The sequence below is a fragment of the Octodon degus genome, unplaced genomic scaffold (assembly GCF_000260255.1).
Source record: "Octodon degus isolate 3935 unplaced genomic scaffold, OctDeg1.0 scaffold00100, whole genome shotgun sequence".
Lineage (NCBI taxonomy): Eukaryota > Metazoa > Chordata > Mammalia > Rodentia > Octodontidae > Octodon > Octodon degus.
In genome coordinates this window covers 3,472,277-3,483,425 of record NW_004524676.1, presented here as the reverse complement: position 1 = coordinate 3,483,425, position 11,149 = coordinate 3,472,277, and the positions used below count along the sequence as shown (strand labels likewise).

Genomic DNA, 11,149 nt, shown 5'->3' with positions numbered 1-11,149 from the left:
AATTCTTGTCCTAACATTGAGTGTCTGTTGTGCTGGTATCTCTTCCACCCTCTGGGGAGGTCGTAATCCACTACACTCATTTTTTGCATATTAGAGACATTTCTCGGCTGGGAAGGTAGCTCTGCGGTGTAAGCACCTACTTGGCAAGTTCAAGGATCCAGGTGCGATCCCTGGTACCGCATGCTGTGCCTGCCCCAGAGCCCCGGGTGTGCCGTGCCAGCCACCGAAACCGGGTGTCGTGGCACATGCCTGTGCTCCCAGCACTGGGAGGCTGAGACAGGAGGATCACTGCGAGCCCGAGCCGCGTAGCGAGACCAGGTACCAAGTAAGTAAATAAAAGATAAATAAAAGATTTTTTAAAAGTTAAAAAATATATCTGATTGTTATACTGATCAATTTAAGGTCAAGCCAGGTAGTGTTTTTAACTTGATTGTGCTTCCTCAGTCAGTACTGCTTTTATCTGTAACACTGGCCTTTGAAAACAAATTTCTTGAGTAGTTTCCAGTTCTACCAACTCCGATATTGCCTCTCTTGATACTGATTAATAAGCGTATTCAGGCAGGTTTTGAGAGAAACAAGATTCCTTTGGAGATTCTGGACCAAAGCAGAAGTAAAAGAAACCCTTTAAGAAATTTCGCAACCAGGGCCGCGGGCTTCTGAGCTCAGCTCTGGAGGGTGTGCGGGCACCATGTCTAGCTGCAAAGGTGGCAAGAAGCAGCCCCTGAAGCAGCCCAAGAAACAGACCAGCGAGATGGACGAGGAAGCTAGAGTGTTCAAACAAGCAAAAGGAGGAACGGGAGAAACCTGAGGAGCTAAAAACAAAGGCCGCAGGAAAGGGCCCCTGGCCACAGGTGGAATGAAGACATCTGGCGAAAAACACAGTCCTTGTGTGTACGATGCTGGTGACCCGAGATTCCATTCCTATTCAAGTATCTGGATGCCCTGCCATAACCTCTCTTGACACCTATAACTACAGTGAAGCGTATTCTTGGAGTCTGTTGTACATGTAAGGATAAAATTTTATTAAAAAAAAATCATACAGTGTCCTACTGTCTCTAATTTTCATTCAACTATTCATACCTCAGCTGTGAATTTAAAAGTAAACCCAACCTATAATCCTGAAAAAAAAAATTTCACAACCATTTTGAGGGTATTCCATGGAATGTTTGGGATTTGTTTTACAGAGCTATATGGAATCATAGGTCAGGTAGTTATTTGAGAAGCTTCCTGGCAGTGTTAAAGATTGTCGAAGAAAATACATGGTGAGGAAGTTCCTCAATTTTCTTTGAGTCTTCTTAGCAGTCATTCTGTGTAAGAACAAAACTGGTCAGTCCTAGTTCATGTACATCAGTAATGTGTGTTGATTTACCGTGTCAACAGAAACACAGACTCTCACTTGCGATTATCAGGAAGAATGTCTAAATAGAATTTAGTAAGCCTGCTTTTTAATTTTATTTCTACTTACAGTGTATTTATAGCAAGTAATTCAGGCTTCTCATTTTTGTGATCATGTTATCTTTAAATTTTAAAAGCAACCAGTTGAAATGTATTAAATGATAATAGTGTGAATATAACAGTAATTATGATAGCAGTATGTGAGTGATTAAAGCTTTTGAAAACTGGTGTAGTTGAGAATCCCTGAATTTAGGCTGTACCAGTGGTCTTTCCTTATTGTGAATATTCTCAGATTTGAAGCAATGTCACAATTTTTCCAATCCTGGATAGCTTTGTGAAGTGATGAAAAGCACGCAGATTTGAGATACTATGAATAGAGGTACTAATGATTATTTATGCCATATCTTAAAGTTTAAGTAATAGGGACTTCACTTTTGAAAATCTGTTCAAACACTGAGAACAGTATCTACCAAGTTGTCAATAAACTCCACCTAATGTTTTTATAGTTTATACTACTTTATTGTACTTTTAACAATTGATTCTATGACTTTCCATTGAGATCCGATTTGAATTTTAGCATCAAATAGTTGTAGTTCATATTTGCAGAGATTTTTAAGTGAAAATAATTGTTTCTATATCTGAGGATTGAGTAGTTTGTTCAAGTGAGATTCTTTAGGAACTTTCTAGGTCAATGTGCATCATTTTCCACTTGGAAAGAATTGTTAGGTGGACAGAAAAGAAAAAAAACCTCTAACTAAATGTAAAGTTTACTCATGTTAATGAAAGGGTAGGAAAAGAGGCTGGAAGGAGGTGTGAGGAAGTCACAGGTTAGGATTTTTTCTGAAATATTTGAATTTTAAACAAGAGCTTGTCTTTATATGCTGGATCAAAACCCTTGAAGACAGGTTCAGAGGGGCACAGCAAGGGACTGGATGCATTTGTTCCGTGTGGTGTTGGTGGCCCATGCTGAAATTGCAAGGGAGAGGAAGATATGCACTAAACACATTAATAGCGCCAGTCGCATTTAATGCAAGTGCTACAGTGCCTGTGTTGTGGATTTCACTTTCAGATTTCTGGTAGGTTCTGTCTTAAGGATAGCTTGGTGTCTTGCAGTGGTGTTTTAATCTCTGGTTTTTGTTGTTTGCTTGTTTGGCTTTGCTGGTACAGAAGATTGAACCCAGAACCTTGACGCTGAACTACATCCCCACCTCTTTTAATTTTTTTTTAAATTTTAGGACAGAGTTAAGTGGCTAAGTTGTCCAGGCTGGGTTCAAATTTCTGATCTTCCTGCCAAAACCTCCCAGGATATTTTCGATAAGCCATAATGCAAAGCTAAATATGTGGTGCAGTTATTGTACACAGGTTGTCTAAGTATATAGTACAAAAGCTTGAATGATTCTAAATTAGAGGCGTTCTACACTTTACAGTGGGAAAGACAAAAACAAATGTGATAATATCCCTCCCTGAGGAGTTAATGCAATATTCTTTAAGTCTCATCTGATTTGATATGCAAGACATACGAAGATTAAATGTCAGAGAGAACAATAAGCAGCATCTCTAGTTTATGGTTCTCCATGTGACCAGTAATGCATTACTTGACCTTTCAGTACCCGCTCTCAGTCCTTAGCGGATACTCACATTTGCATTTCCAAGCATTCTGAGATCTCTTAAGCTATGCTTTGAACTGTTCAGTCTAAATGCTGTTTTCTAAAAATCTAGTTTAAAGAATGGAAAGTGGTGTTAATGGAGTTAATCTTGGATCATTTCAGTGTGCATTGTCAGGAAACCCTCTAAGTGAGGAACATGGCTAATCTTCTTAAGCAGTTCCTTTTCTCTGTGACTGTGAGGCAGGAGGTCATTTACTCTCCTGCATACATAGCCCTCTTACGAAAGAAGTGTTTCACTTTTGGAGAAAAAGACAGCCATGAAATTATTTAAATTCAGACATTAGAAAACACTAAAGGTATAAAATATATTATCTTTTTAATTGTTTCCCTAATAATTGCTCAACTACCAGTATAGAAATCCCTGCAACAGGGAGAAACTTAGTCCTGAAGTCAAAACAAGTGCTGTTTGGTCACTTTAAAAGGAAAGAGATCAAAGAGCTGCACCTCCACTGCGGGTGGAAGGGGGCAGGCAGGGTAGAGTGGGAGGGGGCAGGAGCTCGGTCCTTTATGTCTTTCTATGGAGCCATCCTTTTGCACTAAACCTCTGTGACATCTTCTGAGACGAATGAAGGGAAGGATTCTGCACGTTTCATTGCAGTAGGGTTTTCATCTTGATGGTTTCTAGCCCATCCCTTGTCGTTAAAGGACTGGCACTCTTTTCTAAAAGGGGAAGATGATTCTATTTCTGTTTTCTGTAGAAATCTTTATAATTTCCTTAGGTTATAAAATGGATTATTTTACATATGATTTTCAAGATGGAGTTCATTTTAATTGTATTATTTTGATGAAATATCTCAAGGGAATTTAAATTTTATGGTATATTAAAAAATGCGGTTTTTACATTAAGGAGCTAATAGCAAATTAGGGAAGCTTCTGTTTTTCAGTGCAAAGAGCTTTCTTGTAATGAAAGACAACTTTATTTAATTTCATCGTGAATCATTTGATGGCTATGTTTTCTCTGCTGTCTCCTCTCATGTAGATTACTATGACCGTTTCCCAATTGTAGTCTCTATCCTTCACTGTATCCAGGCTGTCTTCTATCCTAATGTCACTTACTGTCCTAAAAGTAGAAACCAAGAAGTAGAAATCATATCATTCTTTGTAGACCATGTCACATTTCAGTGGCTTCCTGGGATTTATGGAGTAAAGCCTGAATCCCTCACCATGGCACTGGCGGACCTGCGCAGTGTGGCCCCACGTTGTTTTTCAGATGCCACCATGCATTGCTCCCCAGGACACAGCCTTTGTTCCAGCGGTTTGTTTTTTTTCTTCCTTACAGCAGAATTCCTCATGATGCACACCGCAGCCCCCCATTGCCAGGGACTGAAATGCCTAATGTGTGGATAGTAAATGTCTTGTGTATCTTTCTACTATTTCATTGCTTGCGTTCTATTATGCTTTTTTAATTAAATACCTGGATCATGTCCTATGAGCTACTCAGGGCTCTCATCTTTATACCTCAGGTACCTGGGAATACCTGTGATGTGTAGCAGGTTCAACAGTATGTCTGAGTGAATACCACAAACATGCTTTGTTAGAACTGTTTGTTAAATACATGTCTCAAGGAAATTTCAAAATAATCCTCTTTCCTCTGACAGACATACCCTGTTTCTCCACTTTTATAGGAATTGCAAGATACTACTGTAGTAAAAAATAAAGATTCTAAATGAAAAACCTTAACACAGAGAATGAATGACTAAAAGGAAAAGTGGTCAGTAAGTGCTTAAAGATAAATAAATATTGACTTTATAAATGGTAATGTTTTCATCTTTCCCTCATATTTAAGTGTCTTGTGGAATTTTGTTTGAAACTTTGAAAAAGCTGTCCATTAAGGTAACTTCTTTTTACAAATGAGGGTTCTAGGATTTGACAAGTTAAGTAGCTTAGATTGTAAAAAGAGGGGATAATTGCTTTGCTCTGCTGATTTCTAATGCAAAGTCCTTCAGTTCTCCACTGTATATATCTAATATTTTGTGATGTTAAGACAAATTGGGTGTCTTAAGTGCTCTATTAACAAGTGCTGCCACTTACTGGACATCATTGTAAGCATTTTATATCTTATCAAAAAGTACTTACCTGTAAGATAGTTATTATTTTTGTTTTACAATAAAGACATAGATTGAATGCAGTTAAGAAACTTGTGAAAGGTAAAACATAGAGAATTATCTGGAACTAATAAGGTATCAAAATATGGATTACTAAAGTTCAGTGAATCCAAGCAATGTAAAGGAAAAGCAACATTGAGATACATCATGGTAAGTTTGCAGAACATCAGTAATAAGAAAAATCTTAAAAGCAGAGCAAAAAAATCAGTCTTCAAAGAATGACCTGAGGGATAACTAACCTTGTAGAATATTTTAAAATTACAAAGTTTGCAACTATTTACAGATTCTCCCTAAAGGATATTCCAAACGGAAGTGTGCTACAGGCATAAGATAGAGAATCCTAGATGAAGCCTATGGTGAAGAAGGAATGATAGGAAGAAAAAGTGCTAGCTGTGCAGTTCAGCATCAGTAAACATTAGTGAAGAATGAGAGCTGGCTCTATCTTCTGGTTAAAGGGGGACATGATGTGAAAAGGGACTAGAAGGGAACTGAAAGGAATTCTGTAAAAAGAGTATAGATATAAATCAACTCATTTTTTAATGAATTAGATATATATGCTATAATATTTTGATCACTAAATAAAATGTATTGCATCCCAATACATTTGGGGAGGAAATAAAAATAATGAAGGAAATAAAAATAATGATAACAAAAAATAAGAGACAACAGAAAAATTATGAGAAAAAAGGAAATTGATAGATTTAAATTCAGATATGTCAATAATACATTCATTATTAATAAGTTAAATACTCTAGCTGAAAGTTGCTAAACCACAATTTTAAAAAACTATAGTTATACATTGCTAACATTTTGTACAAAAGATAACGTAGGTCGAAAGTCAAAGAAGTTGGGTCAGGCAAATGCTAAACTTTATTTTAAAGAATAAAACATTAACAATGACAGATTTTCAAAACAAGATGATAGGAAATTAACAATGGTTGTTATATTTCATATTGTTATCTTCAGAATAGTTGTTCAGATTACCAGATATATGCATGTAAAATTGATCCAAAAATTTTTTAATTTAAGCATTAACTGTTCCTTTCAATAAACCAAAAGAAGTTAGTAGTACAATCTATCTATCTATCTATCTATCTATCTATCTATCTATCTATAGATATATAGAAAGATATATAGAAGAAAAGAAAGATATAGAAAGATATATAGAAGAAAAGAAAGATATAGAAGATATATATTGGTTTTGAACAAATAACATTTGAGTTATTTTGAGTATTTTTTTCCCTTTCACAATATCTATAGTACTTTTCAGATTTTGTTTACTCTTTCAGCTTCTTACACTAGGGAGACAATATGATGTTTACATATGCATGTCTGATTTATTTCACTTCTATATTATCTATTTGCATCCATTTACCTATAAAAGTCTCAAGTTTATAGTTCAGTAGTCCTCTATTGTATATGCCACATCTTTTTATCCATTCCTAAGTTGATGGACATCTGGGTTTTGAAGCTTTAGCTGAGACAAATTGTGATGCTATAAACATGGGTATGATATATATATATATATATATATCTCACTGTGGTATGATGTTTTCGGTTCTTCTGGGAAAATACCCAGGAGCATAGTTGCGTTAAATGGAACCTCTATTCCTACTTTTTTAAAGCATCTCCACACTGATTTCCATAGTGGTTGTACCAGTCTACCATCACACCAACAGTGGAGACGGGTTCTTCCCCCAACCCCTGCCCCATGGCCCCTCCAGCATTTGTTATTGGTTGATTTTTTTTTTTTAATTGGCTGACTTCTTGATGATAGCCATTCTTTCTGGGATGAGATGGAATGTTAATATTATTTTAATTTGCTTTTCTCAAATGACCAGTGCTGTTGAACATTTTCTCATATACTTATTTGCCATTTGTATTTCTTTGCCTGAGAAGTGTGCATTCATCTCACTTAAAAATCTCAGTTTTAAGATTGGGTCTTTGAATTTGGAGGGCCTGGTTTTTAAAAAATCTTTATAGGTTCTAGATAGAAGTCCTTTGTCTAACAGACAGTTGGATAAGATCTTTTCCTAGTTTGTGGGTTTTCTTCTTACTCTGTTGGTGATTTTTTTTTTTATGTGCAAAATCACTTTCATAGGATAAGATCCCAGTTGTTGATCCTTTGAAGTATTTCCTGTACAGTTTGGGTTTTGTTCATGAATTCCCTGCCTACCTCTATGTCTTCAAAACTTCTACCTACTTTCTCTTCCAGTAAATTTAGTGTTTTTGTTTTAATGTTTAGATCTTTGATCCATTTTGACTTTAGTGCATGGTGATAGACATGGGTCTACTTTAATCTTTGGCATGTGGAAAGCCAGTTTTTCTAGCACCATTTATTAAAGAGGCTATCTTTCTTCCAGTGAACCTGTGGCCCCTTTGTCAAAGATAAGGTGGCTGTGTATGTTCGTAGTTGTGTCTGCATCTACTAATCTGTTCCACTGATCCTCAGCTTGGTTTATTCGCCAGTATCATGTTCATTTTATTACAGTAGTTTTGTAGTATAATTTCAAGTCAGTGATTATGCTGCTTCCTGCCTTGCCTTTGTTGGCCAGGATTGCTTTTGCTATTCTAGGTCTCTTCTGGTTCCAGATGAATTTGAGGAATGTTTTCTCTAGATCTGTGAGATATCCTGTTGGAATTTGGAGTGGGATTGCATTAAATCTGTACAACACTTTTGGGAATATGTGATTTAATATTTTTTAAAAGCTTGAATCTCTTAAAATAGAAAATGAAAGTCAGTGAAACTATTGGAACAGTAGAATTAAGGTGAACTAAATATGTAAATGCTCTGTTCATCAGATGTAGACCTAGGTTCATTAACAGCACACGTAGAACATTTGTAGAAAGTGACTATGGGGCCACGATAAATTTTTAAATGACTCAATCCTGTGGATATATTCTCTTGTCATAACACAGCTGTACTAGAAACAAAAGATTAGAAAAATCTCTCTATCTCAAGAAATGAAGAGATACACTTCTGAGTTACCAATGGACTAAACAACAAAAAAAGAAATTAAAAAAAAAACATTTTAAATTGAAAGATACTGAACACTAGTACATACCACAATTTGTGGGCTGCATTTAAAGCAGCCTGCAGAGGGAGATTATGCCTGTAAATGCTTAAAGGAGGAAAATAAGGCTGTATAATAGCAAGGCTGTGCTAGGAAAAGACATCAAAATAAAATACCAAAAAAGTGGGGGTGTGTTACTTGAAGTGGACATTAATGAAATAAAACTGGAAAGGAATAGAGGATCTACAAATCTAAAATTGATCTGTTAAAAATATTATTAGGAGTAAAGTACTTTTGGTGGTGCTAATGGGAATAATGCAGCCGCATAGCCGCTGTTGTAAATGGGAGAGAATGTGAATATATATACCAAAGATACTCATTCCTCGCACTTCCACGCAACCAGGTCCTCTAGGGTGGTCACTGTGGCTGTGAGCAGCCTCACTTAGGACACTGTAGAGTCATAATTGGGGCAGTATCTCATGCTGAAGGTTGAACTACAGAAGGTGGCAAGCATGCTAAGTGACATCTCTCACCTTCTGCTTGTCCTCAGTGTTCTGAGCACAGCCAGAGATTTGCCCTGCCACCTAAATCTACGTCAGCAGAAACGTAGGGTGGCCACTGGGCTGGGGCCTCGCAGGACAGTTGGCTCCTGGGGGCTGAGGGAGGTGGAGCTGCAGGCGGGAGCCCCAGAGCGCTGCAACTGTGCTATAGCTCTGAGTGTTTGTGGCTGATTTGTCTCAGGTATTCAGGCAAGCTGCTGGTCGATTAGTGTGACAACATATGGTCTATATATTAGAGCTTATAATTCATTTGCATACTAAAAGTTGGATTAAATGTAAGAAACATTTTTAAAGCTTCATTATTTTTCCATTATCATGAAAATTTTTTTAGAACACACTATGTTTATTGGGGAAAGAAAACTCCTGAGAGACAGGAATAGTACTGAATTTGTTGCCCTATCATGGTGATTAATTGAAAATTTTGAAGACTGAAAAGGTTGCTAGTTTCTTCAAATATAATTTCAATAGTTGTAAATGGTAAGTAGTCACTTAAAAAGTTTTAAGCTTTTCCTACACAATTTTATATGTCATTAAGTAACATTAATTATTTGGTAGATACTGTCACAGACATCTTACTTTTTTTTTTAATCATAAGTTTTTGCCCAGAAGTATGTGTACCTTTTTCACATACAAAACCAGCTATGAAAGTATGGTCAGAAAAGCCAAGTCCAAATCTCTCCTTAAAATTTTGAAAATGCTTTATTTGGAAACTTTATACAAATTCAGTGTTTAATACCATCCCTAGCGGTTTCTTTTTTTCTATAAAGAAATATAACTTTTTTTCACTTAATATATCTAATCTCCAGTCTGTATTAGTGTGATGTAAATGTTCTTTTTTGCATTTGAGGGGGAAAAAGATGGGTTTCGCTGTGGTAAATGGGGTCAGAGAGTGGCAAATGTGTTTTAAAGGCAAGATTCCTCAATGTTTCTAATCATTCTGCATTTTAAGTCTGTATTAAACAAAATAATCAAATGTACATGAGGCAACTGTCTTTGCTCGTTTCTTTGTGTTCTCTCCCTTGCTCTCACTCTCGCCCTCGCCCTCACTCGCTGGCTCTTGCGCTCGCTCTCACCCATGCCCCCGCGCTCTCTCAGCTTTCATTGGACAGTTGAGTTGATCAGTTCCATAGCCACAAGAAGCTGTAAGTGATTGGGTTTATGAGATGCTTCTGTGACCTTTGTACCCGCGATTACTTAGTGCTCACACAGGAGAGCTCGCGCGGAGCTAGCCTTCAATTTCAGTGCCTGCTCTAATTTCCCAGTGAAATATATCCTGGCACTTGGAGCCTGCTCAGAGTCCACCTAACTCTACTCGGTGTTCTTCGTAGCAACAGCCCTGGGTACTACGCTATGATTTTCTTTCTCTGCCCACTTCTAGAATCTTTGTGATTCGAGAAATCTGCTTATTTTTATCATGCAGTTTCCAGACAATAAATCAAAGTTCTATAGATGACAAAAGCATTTTGATAACCAACTGAGTTGCTGCAGAAATTACAGTCTCAATCAGTCTCTCCATTCTTGATTGTTGTGCTTATAATTGTGACACTATGTCTTGTAAGACACGGATTAGACCTTAGACCTCTGCCAAAGCAACTTAAAACACCTTTTAAGTGACCTCTAATGTGAGAATGGTTATGGGAAAGAGCATTTTTCCTTTTTTATGGAAATTATACAAAAGCAGTAAAGAAAATGACCATTTTTAAAATCTACAAGTACAATGAGCAAACTCAAAGAACACAGAGTTACAAAAGCCAAACTGAGACCAAGAAAATGTTTCATGGTCAGAAGAGAAAAAGTAACAAGTCTTCAGTAAGAGCTTATCACAAAAGAAGCAATAGGTTATTTTCCTCAAAAGAACTGTATTTTTCTTCAGGCATTAGGTCGGCAAGCCAGCAGAAGAAACCCTTCACAATTATGTTTGAGCTAAACAAAACATCAGAAGTGATACTGTGCTATTTGTAGCAAATAGTGGAAAGAAGCTTTGAATTAAAAAGCTTGGCAAATTGACCTGTTTCCAAGCAAGGACCTCCTGCAAATGGCTGGTTCAGAAAATTCAACCCATTCATAATGAGTAATAAAGGACATTTGCACCGCTCAGAACAACTGATTATAGCTAGGCCAAAAAGGGAAACAGCCTTAATAAAGACACTAAGATAAATGTGGAAGACAGCATCAAAATCTGTCAGCAGACCATGAAAAGGTGACTAAAATAGAGAAGGGCAACAAGCACTTAATTTTTGGTAAATCAGTGATTTCTGCAAAGCAACATTACATAGAAGAACTGGAAAAAGAAATAAAACATTCCAAAGATGTAACAGAAGAGATAAACTGGAGATAGCTGGTTTGAAGAGAGATTAAGAAAAGGTGAGGGGCTGGTGAGATGGCTCGGTGGTCTAAAGCACCTACTT

At 36.8% G+C, this 11,149-nt stretch overlaps 1 pseudogene; it reads left to right on the top strand.

Moving 5' to 3' along the window:
- Positions 1 to 371: 371 nt before the first annotated feature.
- LOC111818695 lies at positions 372 to 1,005 on the top strand (annotated as a pseudogene).
- The last annotated feature ends 10,144 nt before the right edge of the window (positions 1,006 to 11,149 follow it).